The 17,953-nt window shown below is 40.8% G+C and overlaps 1 protein-coding gene across 15 annotated transcripts in view; it reads left to right on the top strand.

Annotated features, from left to right (window-relative positions):
- The window catches only part of ARVCF (ARVCF delta catenin family member), a 1,120,703-nt gene that overhangs the window by 292,616 nt on the left and 810,134 nt on the right, over positions 1–17,953 (top strand). For all 15 annotated transcript variants that reach the window (XM_068243390.1, XM_068243391.1, XM_068243385.1 and 12 more), the window contains one exon: positions 10,866–10,909. The gene's annotated coding sequence lies outside the window, so the exon portion shown is untranslated. The remainder of the gene's footprint in view (positions 1–10,865; positions 10,910–17,953) is intronic.

Genomic DNA, 17,953 nt, shown 5'->3' with positions numbered 1-17,953 from the left:
AGAGTTTTGTTCTATAAAACCATTCCTTTAAAATCTTTCAAGTGAATACTTTATGTACCACTAGAATTTTCTATTTTCTATCAAATGAGCAGAGGTATGATGTTTTTTTTCTATCCTTATATAATACTGTATGACAACTGTACACAAAATACAAATAGCCAGTACTACGGTAGTGGAGACAAAAGGACACCTGGACACCGGGAGCCCGCTATGGCATAATATCTCCTGATATATGGTAAAGGTAAGATAGAAATATTCTCACAAACATGGGATGCATCCAGAGGCAACCACTCATATGTGTGTGTGTGTGTGTGTGTGTGTGTGTGTGTGTGTGTGTGTGTGTGTGTGTGTGTGTGTGTGTGTGTGTGTGTGTGTTGGGGGGGGTGCCATCATCCACACTAGGCCTTTGGAATGGATGTTTTGGTTGTTGCTCTAAAAAAGGTTCACACCACAACCAGGTTGCGTGTAGATTGATCGAGATAGACTAGATATGATTGCTGGAGGTGCCCAGAAAAAAACAAACAAATTCTTAGTTTAGGTAAGAAAAACCTGATTCTACCTTAAAGAGAATCTATACTCTTACAATAAAAAGCATACCATTCTATTCATTATGTTCTCCTGGGCCCCTCTTTGCCGTTTCCGCCGCTCCTCACCGCGATCCTGGCTTTTAATTGCCAGTTTTAGGCAGTGTTTACAAACAAAAAACATGGCCACTAACCAGGAAGTGATGTTTGTGTGTATATATATTCATATGTGTGTGTGTGTGTATATGTATGTTTATATACATATATATATATATACATATATATATATATATATATATATATATATCATGTTACAGTATGTATGTGTATTTTCCTCAGCGCTATTGTCACCCAATCCTGTTGCTATGGCCTGTAGCCACCCAGTGCTCACAAGGGTACACAGTGTCCACCACCATGGGACAAACAACATGCCAGGCTTAGTAGGATTATCACAAAGGGTTAACATTTTATTCCACAGTAATCAAAGTTAAAACAAAACAACTTACATTGTGGGTCCATGCACACTGGACCCAACTGCATACAAATCGCTTATAAGGTTTTTGCACTGAAATAAATCTAAGTGCACCTTATCATATGTGTAGGCGATATGTTCAGAGATAGCCCGTCTCTCCTTCCCTACCAGGTTTCAGCTCTATGCCGTCATCAGGGGATCCCTAGACTGTCATATTGACTGGCACGTTCTTTGACCTGAAGAAGTAGCTCAAGCCATGAAACAAGTTGTCCTAAGTGCTAAATAAAATTTTGAACTTTTTCTTTTTCTGGGTCCCTCCAGCAACTGTGTCTACAAAATACATATAATTCACTGATAAAAATCCTATATTATTCAATGTTATGTAAAGTGGAACTACAGTTTGCTCATATGCTAAAATAAATGCCTTGCAATCCCTTTAGCATAAAAAAAGACTTTATAGCTGAGCAGAGTGTATGAACAGTGCTTATTCAAGAACTGAAAAACAAATAAAGACTGTTTTGAGCAATAAATCATTAAAGTGTGTTAAGATTTGGTAGTTGAGAGCACAGCATAATAGGTCAAGCAGATGGAAAACTTTATTGTATTCTGCTGTGGACCAAACCTACTCCATGTGAAGTGCAGGAGTGGTAAATGTATGGTTCTTATTTGAAAGCTGTTTGACATTTGTATGACAGCAATGTTTTCTATGTTTTTGAGTGTAAGCTGACAGTGGGAGTCACCTAAACTGTAGGTGCCACACTGCAGGACTTTGCATTTATGTAACACCAATGTTTCCCAATTCCCACAGCATTAAACAAAATCAAGTCATTAACTGTCCCTCACTCGAGCTTGCAATATAAACCCTGCTGTAGTTATGCTACTCTAGTGTAAGGCCAATTTTGGGATAAAAGCAAATTAGTTTATCAAAAAGTTTTGGGGGTGCCATAATTTAAGGAAAATATCATAAGAAGCATGATAAAACAAATACATTTGTCTATCTTCTGGTGGACAATTTGGAGAAGATTGCGCCATCTGTGTTTTTCAGGCTTGTGTAGGTGGGTTTTTCATCATGTTATCATCCATTTGTCATCAGCTTAATGACCTTACTATATTATTGAATTGCATTGGGATGTCAAATTGACTAAGCTGATTGCAAACTAATGTCAGAAACCTGGGTACTCTAATCCTTATAGCTTTATTGGTACTCTGACACAATAAAGAAGGTGGTATAAACTGCAGGAAAAAAACACTTGAAAAGTGCAGTGTTAGAGCCTGTTAGCAAAGCTGACTTTGACTTAGGCACTAGATACATCTTTTTCAAAGTTGTTGAGTCTAAGTAGCCACTAGTCTTCAATACGGCTTACTGTAAGGGCCAATAGGCCGCTACCCCTAGTAGGCAGTGCCCTAAAGTGCAGAACATGACAGCCAGGCCATGGCCCCTGTACTTTTCCTACCAGAAGCAGAGGGATCAGATGAATCCATAGCAGAATGATGTTAGGAAGTTCAAGATACATAACCAGATTGAGGCCACAAGCGTCTGCTGACAGCAGGCAGAGATTAAGATCAAACTGTAGGTCAAGGCTGGAATGGAATGAAGCCCAGTTCAGGGTAGAAGACATTGGTTAGTAAACAGGAAACAGGTCAAGAAGGCAGCTAGGTTTAGGGCAGGTTGGAGGCAAGTAGGTCAGGAGCAAGGAAAAGTCATTAACAAGTATTAGGAACACTACACACAAATGTACGCTTGCTTAGCTGCTTGAAACTAAAATCACTGGGTTGCCGCTGGAGAAGGCCTAAATAACATCCTTGACCATCATATAGACCCAGTAGCATGAGCAAATGCACCTGTGCATACAGAAATGCAAAAAAAAATCTCACCTGTGCATGGTTACACAAATGCACTTCAGCATTTTTGGGCACGGGTACCCTTGCAGGAGCTTAAGACCATGCATGGCTATAGGTTTGTGTATTTTCGCACACAGTAAACCGCTGATCACAAGGTCCAGTATTATAACAAACCTAAAGGGTGTCTCAAATGCGTTTGTTTACAGAGACAACTCTTGGTTCAGTAACGTTTCAGTGGAGATATGCTATGTTTACAGATTAGATGCTCTTGATGTCTGTTGCTATTTTATTCAGTTTAAATGCTATTGGTGCCCATTGCTATTGGGTGTTATTTTACATAGTCTGCATTTTTAAGCAGCATTGTTGTTTTGGTAACGTTCATGTGTCACAATGAACTATACTATGAACTCATGGAAATGTCATGCACATGCAAAAGAATATTGTTTCTCTACAGGGGTGTTGCTAGTCCCAAAGATCAGTGCCCCAGATGTCCCCCAGGCATGTGAGTGAGTCAGTTGTGGTGCCTCAATGGTGGTCATGCTGGGAGCTGTAGTGCATCAATCTGGGTTGTGCTGTGGTGCCTGTATGTGGGCATACTGGTTGTTGTGATGCCTTTATGGGGCCATGCAGGAAACTGTGGTTCTCCTATGGGGCATGCTGGGAGTTGTGGTGCCTCAATGGGAGGCTTGTGAGAGCATGGGAGGATGTCCACTATAAGGTCAGGGAATAATATGGGGGGACTGCCGGACAACAGGACAGCCTGCCCAGCAGAAAGCCAGACCAGCCAGCACAGAAGCCAGGTAACTCTACCTAGTTATGTTAAAGCGGAATATAACCCTGCATTTCAACTTTGCTCTAAAACATTATTTACAGCATATTATATGCAACCAGCATTTTTTTTTTACTAGACCAGCATTGGAAGGGTTACACACAGAGTTTTAAAGTTCGGTGGAGAGAACTGCAGACGCATCCGAAGCTTAGATAGATACATTTAACTAAACAGAATGTAACAACTCTCTCAATGTGACTCACTCTCTCTGACTGTGCAGGAGCTGGAGGACAGCCAAAGAGTGTGTAACATTCCTCACTTGTTACATTATGTTTAGCTAAATGTATCTATGTAAGCTTCGGATGCGTCTGCAGTTCTCTCCACAGAACTTTAAAGCTCTGTGTGTAACCCTTCCAATGCCGGTCTAGTAAAAAAAAAATGCTGGTTGCATATAATATGCTGTAAATAATGTTTTAGAGCAAGGTTGAAATGCAGGGTTATATTCCGCTTTAAGTGACGCTGCCTATTTATGTGATATCACATGCTGCATTTTTTTTTTTATTAATAGAGAGGGAGGCTTTTTCCAACATTTTTCTGGGCAGGCCTACTTAGACTGCTGTTAAGTTCATGTAAATTTGGCTCCACCCATGACCACACCCACATTCTGGTGTATGGCCACACCCATTTCTGGCTGGAGTGCCCAAAAGTGTCCGGAATCTCTTTGGATCCTAGCAACGCCCCTCAACATCATTACAGCATGTTCCCCTTTATGAATTACATTTTTGCCAAGTAATCTCCCATTGTGCGTAACATCATCTCAATTACCCCTTGACATGTGTGTGTACACCATGATTTTGTTAAAATGCTTTCCAAACATTCTTTGATACTTTAAATCAACTAAAAATACTTTTTCAGGCTTGCTTACACATGATTTATTATTCTTTTCATTTCAAAATGCATTGGCTGTGTCAAGTCAAGTATCCCCTGAGCACCATCTAAGTACCCATTGAGTACTTGCACTTATGTTTTGAGAACATAGGCAATAGAATATATGATCCTTAAGCATATAAATGCCTAAATGTATAATAATCAAATACCTCCTTTGACCTTCTTGTAATGCATTGACATTTCCACACTTTTGTTACATGGCAACACTCCTTGCCCAATCACATTGTCTTTGTATATTACATATATACACCTGTGTAAAAATACTGTTGAATTTTCAGTCTTTTCTCTCTCGGGAACTGTACTCAGTAGAGATCATACTAAGTATTACATTTAAAAATAGAATAGTATAATTTTATTACAGTGACACGATTATTTGTTTGAAGTGTTTCCAATTTGCCCATCAAATTGACTGAGCAAAATTTCACAGAGAAGGATTTGTTTCTGTTTAAATATTGCAAGAACAATTTAAGCAGTTTTAAAAAAATATATATTGCATTATTAACCTGTCTGGATTCAGCAAATGTTTGATTAGAAAATATAATGCCTGTGGAGATCTTATTTATTGCACATTATTGTGTTTGTGCAGTGCTATGATGCTGACTGCATTTACATCTGAACTCCAGGCAGACTAAATGCATAGCTGAAATTAAGTGTACATGAATTGTTTTACTGTGATTTAGGGCTAGTTCAGACAGATGGCTGCTGCCGCCGCCCATGTTTGTTGTTTACAGCGCACTCGCTAATTCAGCGCGTCTTGCATTGAGATTAATGGAAGCGCTCATCTCGATGCATTTACTGCCGATTGCCATTGATTGTGCAAGTGCAGTTCTGTATCGCCTCTAGGGGCTCAAAACGCATTATGATGAGGAACCGATAAGAAACAATGCCAAACGCTTTTCAGCTCAGTAGCAGGAAATTGCTTGACAACAGCAAATCGAGCCAACGGCAGCCAGCTGTGTGAACCGGCCCTAAGACTGACAACCCTGAAAGAACAGCCAGGTTAAGATTGGCAACCCTGAAAGAACAGCCAGGTTGAAGACACCCCTAAAGGTGGCCATACACTGGTCGATTTGCCTTCAGATTCGACCAACAGATAGATCCCTCTCTGATCGAATCTGATCAGAGAGGGAACGTATGGCTGCCTTTACTGCAAACAGATTGTGAATCGATTTCAGCATGAAACCGATCACAATCTGTGGTGGTGCTGCCGCTTCCCCCTCCGCCAAGTATACATTACCTGCTCCGCTGGCGCGTGTCCCCCGTTCTCCGCTGTCTCTTCTCCACTGGTTTCCGGACCAGCAGGCTTCACTTTTTTCTATCCGGGGAAGTTTAAACAGTAGAGGGCACTACTGTTCAGTAAAGTTCAGTGAAGCTGCAACCCAGCGGAGAAGAGACAGCGGTGACCGGGAGGACTCACGCGGGCGGAACAGGTAATGTATTGCCGCTGTATTGCGTTGGTCGTCGGGTATTTGAACGCCGCTATCGACGCACTCCCAACCCACCGGCGATCGAGCAAAATCTTCCGCATCGACGGCTCGACAGGAATCGACGGGAACGATTGATTTCGGACGGAGAGACTTGTTGGTTAATACTGTGGCTATGTTCTGCAACTAGTTTCTGGGCATAAACAAGTTGGTAACAGGCCTACAGTAGTTTCGCCAGCATCAGTGTCACATCTCAAAAATGCTGATATTGTTCAGTCACTGGCAGTGGCATAGCTAAGGAGCTGTGGGCCCCGATGCAAGTTTTACAATGGGGCCCCCCAAGCACTCTATACATAACAATTGATATGGTGCACCAACACATGCCAATGGCAACTACAGTGTCAGAGGTGCAAGAAGGGGATGGGAAACAGTTTGCTAATGATTACCACTATTCAATGTATCTATAGAAGTGATTATTATGGGCACAGGACCAATAGAGAGCTAAAACTGTAGTTGAGGGATGGCCATTCGGGGCCCCGATGCGGTTGCTACCTCTGCACCCCCTATTGCTACGCCCCTGGTCACTGGGTTACTAAACGTAGCACCTGAAGTTTGGCAACAGCTGTTATTGATGTAAGCCTATTGCTGACAACTAGATGAAAGCATCCAGCAAGAGGTCACAATGATTAGATGCTACAACTAATTAGTCTGTGTGGCATGGCCCTATGGCACATTAATAGGGACTGTCAAATCAATGAACAGATAACAGCTTCTGTTTAACTGGACTAGCTGCTAGACATTGGCCTCAATTCAATAAGATCATGCTGGAGATAATATGGCAAGAGAAAACTTAGCTCCACACAGTGAGAGAGGTATCTTATCTCTTCATTCCTTAAGTTACCTCCTCTGTAGTTAATTTGCCTCCTCTGTAGTTAATTTCACACGCAGTTAATTAACAGCCTGTCTTTAACTCTGGAGTTATTTTAAGGATTGGAGAGTTAACTTAAAGACAGAAGAGTTAACTTTAAGTTTGCCTGAGGTAAAATGTTTCCTGAATACTACATGCCTTATCACCATGGTAACAACTCTAGAAACATTATTAAAGACAGGAGATAAGCTTAGTGAATTGAGGCCATTGTCTATTCTGAATGTTGTCTCTTGTGTGGACATAATCAGCATATTACTAAACTGTTGATCATTAAGAAAAAAATAAGCAACTTGTTTATGTAACACCAACTTTCTAGTATACCATAGTTGTTATTAGCTGCTCCGCTAACATTAGTGCAGAATTTCTTATGTGACAAGGCCCTTGAGCACTTAAAGAAAATCAAGCTGAAGATTTTGGAATAGCCCTCACAGGCCATTTAATTAAACATCATTGAAAATCTGTGATTAGAGCTTAAATATGCTGTGCAAGCAAGGAGGCCTAAGAATATCTCAGAATTAAAAGTGATCTCTAAGGAAGAGTGAGCAAAACCCTGCAAAAAGAACTAAACGAACTCTGAAAGCCTTGGAAATGGCAAAGTATGCAGAAAAGACCATTGCATTCTGCAGTCATCTCTCCTGATCACGTCATAAATCATTAAGGGTGACATTTATAGAACACATGTATTTGCTTTTATATGTTGGGCTTTTATAAAATTCACGGACTTCATTATCAAATACTAGGCCATAATTTATCTAAAAACCATTTTTTCAAAGACTTCCCATTTATCTACATGCTGCTGTTGCAACATCCATGTTTTATAACTGGAGTTTTCTCTAGCTCTCCTAAGCACCCTTTTTTTCTCTTCACTTTGTTTAATAAAGGTTGTTATTTATCCAGTTTAAGAATTCAAAACAAAAAGTTAATTTATATTGCTGATCTAAATGTCCTGTTGATAAATGCTACAAACAATGCATATTAACTGATTTGGTAGGTCCATGAGTAGTTGGAACAGTTTCACAAGGTCAGCTTGCATTTTGAGGCCTTGTTCACACTAAACGTGTTACTGTACGTGTTTTGGCATTGGATGGTGTGCGATACGCAAGAACATCAAAAGTGCATAGACTGCAGTGGGTTGTGAAATTGCACTGCTGCACGCATTTTTGGCAAGTCGCAGCACTGACCCATTAACTGTAGCGAATGGGATCAGCAGTGCAACACATGGCAGCAGAGATGGATTAAGATGTAATGGGGCCCTAGGCAAGGTCGTAGATTTGGGGCACCTTTTGTAGTCTTTTTAGTAAACGGAAGTGGAGAGAGGTCAGAGGCCCCTTGAAACCCACTAGGCCCCAAGCACCTGCCTAGGTTGCCTGGTGGATGATCCTGCTCTGCATGGCCATCTGCGTTTGCTATTGCAAATTGGGCCTAAGATGGTATATTATAGTATTAATTCATTTCTCTGTTACACTGGTAAAGAGCTATACTGTATATATTTGCACAAATGACTGCAAACTTTATGGTTGATGAGAAAGAGGTCTGTAATTATTATTTGTTATATTTTTGTTTGGAACTTTGGTGTGGATGTTATATATTAAGCGGGTATATCTTTACTTTACAAATGATATTGAATTAAAAAAAAAAAGTACAACTGGACTGATAGTTGTCTTGAATAATAATACTCTTGAGTCTTTGTGGAGAAAACTGGACCTGAGGCCTTTTTTTTTTTAAAGAGAAGGAACACCTTCCTTTGGCAGCAATCCTAGTTGTAATTAAGTGACACCATTGTTGCTGTTGACTTGATATTTTGGAATGTGTTCACATTTTCTCAGTGGTAATTGCTGTTTTATATTTCATTCATTTTTGAAAGCCTTTAATCATTCTCAAATAGTTTCCCATGTTTGAATATTTTTATTAAGACCTCTCACTTTGAGCTTTAATCACATAATCATGAGTGTATGCTTCCACCTGACTCATTCAGAGTGATATATCAACATACATGCAAACGTTTCAAAGTGCCGCTTCCAGCCCTTAGATCAGGGGTCCCCAAACATTTTGGATTGAGGGCTGGGTCAACATACGTCAGATTGCTGGGGGGCCGGAGTATACATAAAATGTTGTAGAAGTCTTTACGGGCCAGACAGTGAAGCATTCCCAGGGGACAAGCTGCAGTCTAATTTGACAGCATTGTTCCCTGATGTGGAATTTGATTGGAATCCAGCGAATTGCTGCTTTCTGGCTTCCATGTGGATGGGTGGTGCCAACAATGCTATATTATATGCGTACCAACAATATTTAAAGATGTAGCTGCATCTATAAGTAATACATTTTGTGTGTGGGGGGCCACTAAAAAGCCTCAGGGGGCCACATTCGGCCCGCGGGCCTTAGTTTGAGGACCACTGCCTTAGATAATAAGCAGTATTGACAATATGTCCTCTTGCTTAACTCCTTTATTTATTTTAGTTTTATCTGTCATTTTTCTGCCAACTTTAACCTTTGCCCTTGATTCTTGTAAAGTTATTACAACCATGTTTCCAAGATTCTGTGATGATCCCAGCATCCTCAAATTAGTTACAATGTTCTCCCCAGGCTGTTTTAGCCGGGTGCTCCACCCGGCTAATTTTGGTGAGCACCCGGCTGTTATCTGCTCACCTCCTCATCCGCCTCCTATGTTGTAAGCAGAGATGTGCTGTGCCTGCCTTCCCCATTACACCACACCCAGCTACTTTTTCATGCCAACCAGCTGGAGAAACTTTTTTGGGGAGAACACTGGAGTTATTATTTTATCTCTTTGGACTCTGTGAGAAGTGTGCTTGTAGACAATAGAAAGATTAAGGGCTTGTTTCCAATTGTGGTGGTCTGCAGTGTTTCCCCGCATGTGAACTCTGAAGTCAGGAATACCAGCTTATTGAAATCAAGCGCTGACAGCTGTTTTTCAGATGGCCCATCTGACTCCCCAAAGTCACGTATGGCATAGCTAGAGGGATTTGTATGAGTACCCGCATCAAGACAAGTGCCGGCAACCATCTCGGAGACAGACACCGGCACAAGTGAAAAAAGAGCCTAACCAAAACGCTAAAACTGATCTGTCCACATGGATTTGACTCTAATAGTCTCCTATCACCAACTTAGAACAGACTGCACATTTGTAATACAACATAATTCCCTTATTTCTCTACTGGAGACAAGACAAATAACATTTATATTGCATTTTCTCCTGGTGGACTCAAAACACTTGAGCTGCAGCCACAAGCTCAGTAGGCAGTGTTAGGGAGTCTAGCCCAAGGACTACTTACTGAATAGGTGCTGACTTACTCAGTGGAGATTCGAACCCATTTCGCCAGTGCTGGAGGTGGAGTCTTTAGCCATTACACTATCCAGCCACAAAACCAGCCTCACCCTCTTGTGAAATGTTAGATCACTTCACCACAGGTGGGACAAACTCAGGCACTGCAACCTAGCAGTCACAGGCAGCACTGTAATCTGTTACCCACTGCAGGTAGAGGCCCAACAACTCTTGAAGGATGCTCTGGTGAAGACCAGTGACTAATTAGATTCCAGTCTCTGGGTAAGCCCTAGCCTACCTTCCATGCTGGGGTCACCTGGTTTTGCCTGCCTTAGAAACAGGCCTTAACTAACTAAAACAATTATTTACTGCTATTTTTCAAAATTAGTTTTTCTCCCTAGTAATGCATCAGTATGATTGCAATATTTTTTCAATGTACTGTTTATCTCTTGTCTGTGCCCTTCACGTCTGCGGCAATTCAGGAGGAATGGACATAGTGTTAACCTGCTTACTTCAGTTTCTAAATGGAAGATTTTATTGATCTTTAACTATTTGTCAAGGGCTATTCATAGTCCATGTAATAAAGACTCAACATGTTTGGATATGTAAGTTTAACGATGCTTGTGGGGAATGTCAATAATAATTACTTTGCCTGATGTGTATGTTCTGTCTTCCCAGAATCTCCAGAGAGGTCATGCAAGCTTAACAAGACAACAGACAGAGTAAGTGTGTTTTCTTATGTTTTAATGGCTTGTCACTGGTTCAGTTTTCAAATAAATTTAAAAGGATATTTCACAGTTAAGTAAACATTTGCTAAATTTAACAAATCTAAACTCTATGATGTAAAATGCAAGGACAATTTGATTTTCCTTGTGAAGACCATTCATGGTCCTGTTCCTCCTCACACTTTTCTTACTATTGGTCACGTGGAAGGCCTACCTGACCAGAACTCTTTCAAGGAAGGTGGAAATATTCATATTGTATTTTCAGAGCTTTGTGAGTTCTTTTAGAGAGCAGTAGAAGCATATGCAGCCAGTGCCCTCACCCACAGTGAACTTAATATAACTCTAGACCACTGGCTCAGACCTTTTCTTTGTGCCATTTTGTAAGTCACATTGCAGGTCACATTACATGCTTTACTACGGCAAGGAACTCCAATCAAATAAAGGATTTCTCATTGTGATAGATGGGCATACAATGCTCTGAAAGGTACCCTAAGCCAGAGCCTGAAATTATTCCATGGCAGAGAGCTGAGTATAACGACAGTCATCTAACAAACCCGACCTGAATGTATAAAATCCCCTGTGAACTTGTGCAGCCCTTGGAGTTCAGAGTAGTGACGGATTCAGAACTCATTCATTTCTATGGAACTTGATTATCTTCCAAAATGTAGATGTAGTCTGCAGATCATATTAAGAAAGTAAAGCTTTTCTCATTCAGTGAATGGCTAGAGCAATTGCTAATGGCTGTTAAAGGACAATGATCATTCCTTTCCTGAGTTTTGACATTGGTCATATTTGCTGATGGCAGCCAGTCTGGTACCAGCTGTTATTGTATGTGGGTGGCTCAAACATGACATCAAACATGTAATACATTGCTGTGGTCTACACCTCCAGCTGTCCCCTCCTGCATTCACAGGGCTGTATGCTGTTTTGCAACACGTAGTTGAATCACAATTTTGTACTGCGCTGATGTATATAATTTCACACGGGAACAATACTGATGCCTAAGTAACTTGCATATTTGAGCTACTGTGATTACTGTGCATAAACCCTATACTTATCAATTATAAAATGACAACCTTCGCAGACTATACAGACTGAACATGGCACTATTTTTATTGCACGCCTCTACTCTGCCATATGGAGAGCATTAGGGAAACGCTGGCTTGTCTTTTTATACTAACATAATAAAACTCCTGTTTTATGGAAATGTTCTCAGTTCAGTTTTCACTTTAATAATACATGGGTATCGCTATAGTGTTGGCACCTCAGTGACCTTTCTTATAAAACAGAAAGTCATCTACCAGTAAATCCACACGTAAGATGATTTGTTTGATAACAGGCACATCATTTAGGATGACCTTAAATAGGTCAGTATTTGAGAAATCTTAAAGTAGAACTGCAGTCACTATATTCATTGGCTTCAATTCACTAAGCAGTTTAGACCAGTCTACTGATGGTTTGGTCAGTTGCATCAAAGGGGAATTCACTATTACCAAATGTTTTAGACCTGGTCTAAACCATTTGGTAATTAGATGGGTAAAGCAGGGGAAATGATCAAAAGATGCTATAAAGTGTAAAAAAACTTCCATTCCTTCCCTGAACCATATCAGAAGATCATAGCTAAACAATATTTGTTTTTTCTTGGTGCATTGTGAGAGATCAGTCATGTGTTAAGTGTAATAGAAAAAAAGAATTACTAAAATTGAAAACCTTTTCCTGTATGCAGATTTCCATGTTTTTCCTGCAAATGTTAATGCGGAAATACCTATGCGGCTAACAATCATTGCATGGGAAAGGGCGTTTGCTGCAGGAATCTGCAGTATTCAAACCATACTTTTCTGCATTGCACCGCAATTTTAAATTCAATGGAAATTACTCCATTGACATGCATTGGTTACAAATGGAATAATCACATTGCAAATTCACACTTGGTGGAAACGGGTCCTTTTGGTTTTGTCGGCTCAAGACTGACCCCGTTAATTACACTGAATGGGGCAGTGCACAGAAGCATGTATTGTAGGACACAATCACCTTGCTCAGCAGCCCACCACTCGAGTGGGAAGATCAGACATTCCGTTCTATGCAATGTCAGATGTTCCTGTGTATTGGACATATGTGCAGCACAACGTACTGCACTGCACAGTGTGAGCAACGTCTTTATTGGCAATAAGAGCTTGATGGAGGCTGTAATTCTAACCAGCTGTTTCCAAATGTAAATTAACAAAAATGTTCCAGGTTACACTTTAAAATGTATCTTTTTCTTCCAGATGTATAGATATTAAAGATGTAATATATCATTGAAAGGTGGAGTTTTGCATGCAACATGCAAAGTGCTTGTATTAAAAGCTAGCTACAAGGTATACTTTCCTACCTCCTGATTTGCATATTGACCCAAATATACACAAAGTATAAGAGGAGCATTTGGCTACTGAAGTAAATATGTGATTTTGTGTCCATTCAGCAAAAGGAGTATGATACGGCTAAAACTATGTCTGCAAAAGGATTTACAACTCATTTACTTCTTAAGAATGGAAGATAATCTGTTATAATCTTGTGATCTGTGTCCACTACACTGCTACAGTGTCTGATGCCTTGTATTTCAGTCGTCTCCATATAGCCTGCATTGGCTGACGACTAAAGAATTAATCAATTAAGACAATGACCAGAGTAATGGAGTCTAAGCATCATATGCTGAGTGCATAGACAGACGCCGCAGGCAAGAGCCTCCCATTCATTCATCTAGATAATGTTGCACTGCTTTATGTTTATGAAGAGTGCAGTCTTGTCGGTATTGTTTTTCCATAGTACATCACTCAGAGTAACGTAATTGTGAGCATTGATTTTTATTGGATTGCCCTGATCCTCTATATGCCCTCTTAACCTGCCCTGGCCTTTCTGCCTATGCTTTTAAGGTAACTGGGTCAATCACTAGAGACAGACATCTACCATCAGGCCATTCTCTTTCTATGCAGATAGTAAGGACGTATAATAAATCTTCACCGTATAGGGGGAGTCACTGCTGAAAATAGCTCTCGCTTCCAGCTCATATGTGGGTCACTGCATTGTTTATGTATGTGTTACTGATAATTGTATATATGCTAAATAGGGATTTTTGGCTGAATGTCCATTTATATATGAAGAATCACTGAATGTTTACCAAAATAATCCTTTCAGCCTCTTTGCTTTGAGGGCACATCCCATCACAGAAAAACTGATACCGTGAAGGGTACTATTAAAGCAAACTGAAGCAAAAATAAACTTATGAGACAATTGTATGTGTAGTACAACTAAGAAATTGAACATTAGTAGCAAAGAAAAGTGTCTCATTGTTTTCTAGTACAAGAAGAGTTAAGGAACTTCAGTTGCTATCAATGCAAAAGAGCTTCTTTGAGCGCCTCGACCCAACTTGTGTCAGACATGTTTTTGACGCACTTAAACAACTATGAAACATTGAGAGAAAGTCAACCTTTCTCTTACGGTTTCTTGGTTGTTTAAGTTTTTACTGAAGGAAAGTTCAATAGGTTATTAGCTCTACTCTGTTTTATAGTTTAACCACTATTTCCTCTACTACAGTATATCTACGTTCTCTGTGACTTCATCTAAGCCACGAGGACGTAGATATAAGTTGTGTAGCTGAAGCACAGCTATGCAGGATTGGGCTTGCTCCTGTAAAGAACCTCTGGCACTATCTGCTGCAACACTAATTGGTAATACATGGGGAATACATGTTCCCTGAGCCAATAAGATTGATTTTTACCATTAAAAAAACTTTTATTTTCTCAATTCATAGTGAAAAATGCACACTGTAGCATTATTTCAGAATCAAATATATTCACCATAAATTGTGACAGGAACGTAATTTAAGTTTTAAGAGAAACAGTACAAATAGCCAACAAAATTTGTGTTTTTTTTTATCTACAATAGCATTTTATATTTTTAAGCTGGAATTGGTAAACTGAGAAATAAGTGTTTTCTATATTTTTCCTTTTTCCTATTAAAATGCATAGAAAACCAAATTGAGGGAAAAATGCCATACAATGAAAGCCTAGTTAGTCTTGAAAAAAAGATATATTTCATTTAGGTGTCATAAGTAGGGATAATGTTATTGCTGATGAAATAGAGACATAGGTAAAATGTCAAAACTGCTCTGGTCCACAAGGGGGAAACAAGGTCTGGATGTGAAGTGGTTAAAATACATTTTGCAAATATGATAGAATGATGCAATGCTATAAAAAAGCTATATAACTGAAAATAAAAATAAGAGACTAATCTAACAAACAAACAAACACAGAACATTTATATCTCGTTTTTCTCCTGGCGGACTCAAAGCGCCAGAGCTGCAGCCACAAGGTTGCGCTCTATAGGCAGTAGCAGTGTTAGGGAGACTTGCCCAAGATCTCCTACTGAATAGGCGCTGGCTTACTGAACAGGCAGAGCCGAGATTCGAACCCAGGTCTTCTGTGTCAAAGGCAGAGCCCTTAACCATTACACTATCCAGCCACCTAATGCTACTAATTCTTTGCTACAAATGTTCTATTAATTATCTTTGTTATTTTTCGCTTCAGGTTTGCTTTAAAGAGACTCCGTAACAAAAATTGCATCCTGTTTTTTATCATCCTACACGTTCCAAAAGCTATTCTAATGTGTTCTGGCTAACTGCAGCACTTTATACTATCACTGTCTCTGTAATAAATCAATGTATCTTTCCCCTGTCAGACTTGTCGGCCTGTGTCTGGAAGGCTGCCAAGTTCTTCAGTGTTGTGGTTCTGCTATGAACTCACCCTTCCAGGCCCCTCTCTGCACACTGCCTGTGTGTTATTTAGATTAGAGCAGCTTCTCTCTTCTCTTTTATCTTTTACAAGCTGGATAAATCGTCCTCTGAGCTGGCTGGGCTTTCACATACTGAGGAATTACAAACAAGGGCAAAGCTGTTTGCAGGAAGAAAAGAGCAGTGCAAAGTGCAAAGAACTTCAGTGCATGGGGGAAAGAAACACACAAATGATCTCTTGAGATTCAAAAGGAATGCTGTATACAGCCTGCTTGTGTATGGATGTATTTTTCTATGTGTGGACATACTGTACATCAACCTACTTCCTGTTTTGGTGGCCATTTTGTTTGTTTACAAACAAACTTTTTAAAACTGTTTTTAACCACTTTTAATGCGGCGAGGAGCGGCGAAATTGTGACAGAGGGTAATAGGAGATGTCCCCTAACGCACTGGTATGTTTACTTTTGAGCGATTTTAACAATACAGATTCTCTTTAAGAAAAATCAGGCAAAATAAACTGTACTTTTTTTTTTGTTTTGGTTCCTCCCCTCTTGACTTGTACACAGGGAAGGATGGGCAGATGTTGTGGTCACACATTCTCCACGTACATGTGATGTTTTTAGACAACTATCATTTTGGATATATTTTCCAAGTGTGTACTTAAGTTCACAGAAACCTACAAACAGCTTGTTAATAACTTAGTAGGCTGGGAAACTGTGGGAGTGTTGCCAACCAAAGAACAAGACCGATGTGCAGTGACTTAGCTCTGGGCCTCTAAACTCTGGCTCAAACAAACCAGTGCCGGCACTAATTACATGGCAGGATGAAGGAGAGCACGATGGAGGTAGATGCCTATAAAAAAAAGAGGAGGCAAGGCAAGGTGAAACCACATTCAGGACTTCTTCAAATGCCAGCGAGCATCGTCAAAGGTCCAAGATGGTGCCCATCTGCTGAGTAAAGGCTTGCCGCCGTCTGCTCAAGAGAGCTCCAGAGATATACACTCATATACACTCCATGCAGATCTCTTCTGGAAGCCTGACTCTCCTGGGATATTGGCCAGCAGCAGGTGCTCGTGCAGGTCCATAAAGTGGCTGGACTTACTGTGATGAAAGTCTAAAGGTAGCCATACACTGGTCGATTTGCCATCAGATTCGACCAACAGACAGATCCCTATCTGATCGAATCTGATCAGAGAGGGATCGTATGGCTGCCTTTACTGCAAACAGATTGTGAACCGATTTCAGCCTGAAACCGTTCACATTCTGTTGTGGTGGTGGTGGTCCTGCCGCCGCTCCCCCCGCCCGCATGCCCGCATACATTACCTGCTCCGCTGGCGCGACTCCAGTCCCCAGGTCTCCGCTGTCTTCTCCGCTCTGGTCTCCAGGTCCAGCATGCTTTACTTCTTCCTGCCCGGCAGGAAGTTTAAACAGTAGAGCGCCCTCTACTGTTTAAACTTCCTGCCGGGCAGGAGGAACTGAAGCATGCCGGAGACCAGCGTGGACACGAAGCAGCGGTGACCGGGGGTAGTCGTGCCGGCGGAGCACGTAATGTATGCGGCTCTATTGCGTCGGTCGTCGGGTACTCAAATTCCGCTAGCGACGCGCTCCCTACCCGCGGGCGATCGACGGTAATTTTCCGCACGGATCAATCGACGGGATCGGACGAAATGGATCGAAATTCACCGTGTAGCGTGAACGATTGGCAGCAGATTCGATCCCAGTGATCGAATCTGCTGTCGAAACGGCAGCAAATCGAGCCAGTGTATGGCCAGCTTAAGCACAACACCCTCCACACTTCATTGGCCCTAGTTTAGAGGTCAGAGATGATTCATATAGAGAAGTGGACGACTTGCAGTTGGATCTGATGCTGGAATGTCACCTGACATTGGTGACCTGCTGCAACTCCGGAGAGCCCTGTTCTGGAAGTGGCTGTACTGTTGTGGTAGCATGGCTGAATATCTGACACTGTACATGTTGTTATTTGTTCCACTACAAGAATGCCTTGAAGACCATGGCTTTCTTTGACTTTACATTTTTATAAGCATGTTATTAAAATGTACAAAAGCCAAAATGTAGCTTCTGTTTAGTAGACCTTTAGGCGTACACTTAAAGTAAGGGATGCTTCTCCACTGAAGACTGTAATCTTCATCTCTTATTTAATCAATAAACATCCCATGATCCCATGTGCATGATAATCTACTCCAGGTGTGATTTTATCCACCATGTGTGCTGTTTAGAGATTAGAGTGTAAAAAGTGTTTTGTTAAATATTTCT

This window comes from Hyperolius riggenbachi, chromosome 1 (genome assembly GCF_040937935.1).
Source record: "Hyperolius riggenbachi isolate aHypRig1 chromosome 1, aHypRig1.pri, whole genome shotgun sequence".
Lineage (NCBI taxonomy): Eukaryota > Metazoa > Chordata > Amphibia > Anura > Hyperoliidae > Hyperolius > Hyperolius riggenbachi.
The sequence above is the reverse complement of the archived record's forward strand: the minus strand, read 5'-3'. Positions and strand labels throughout refer to the sequence as shown.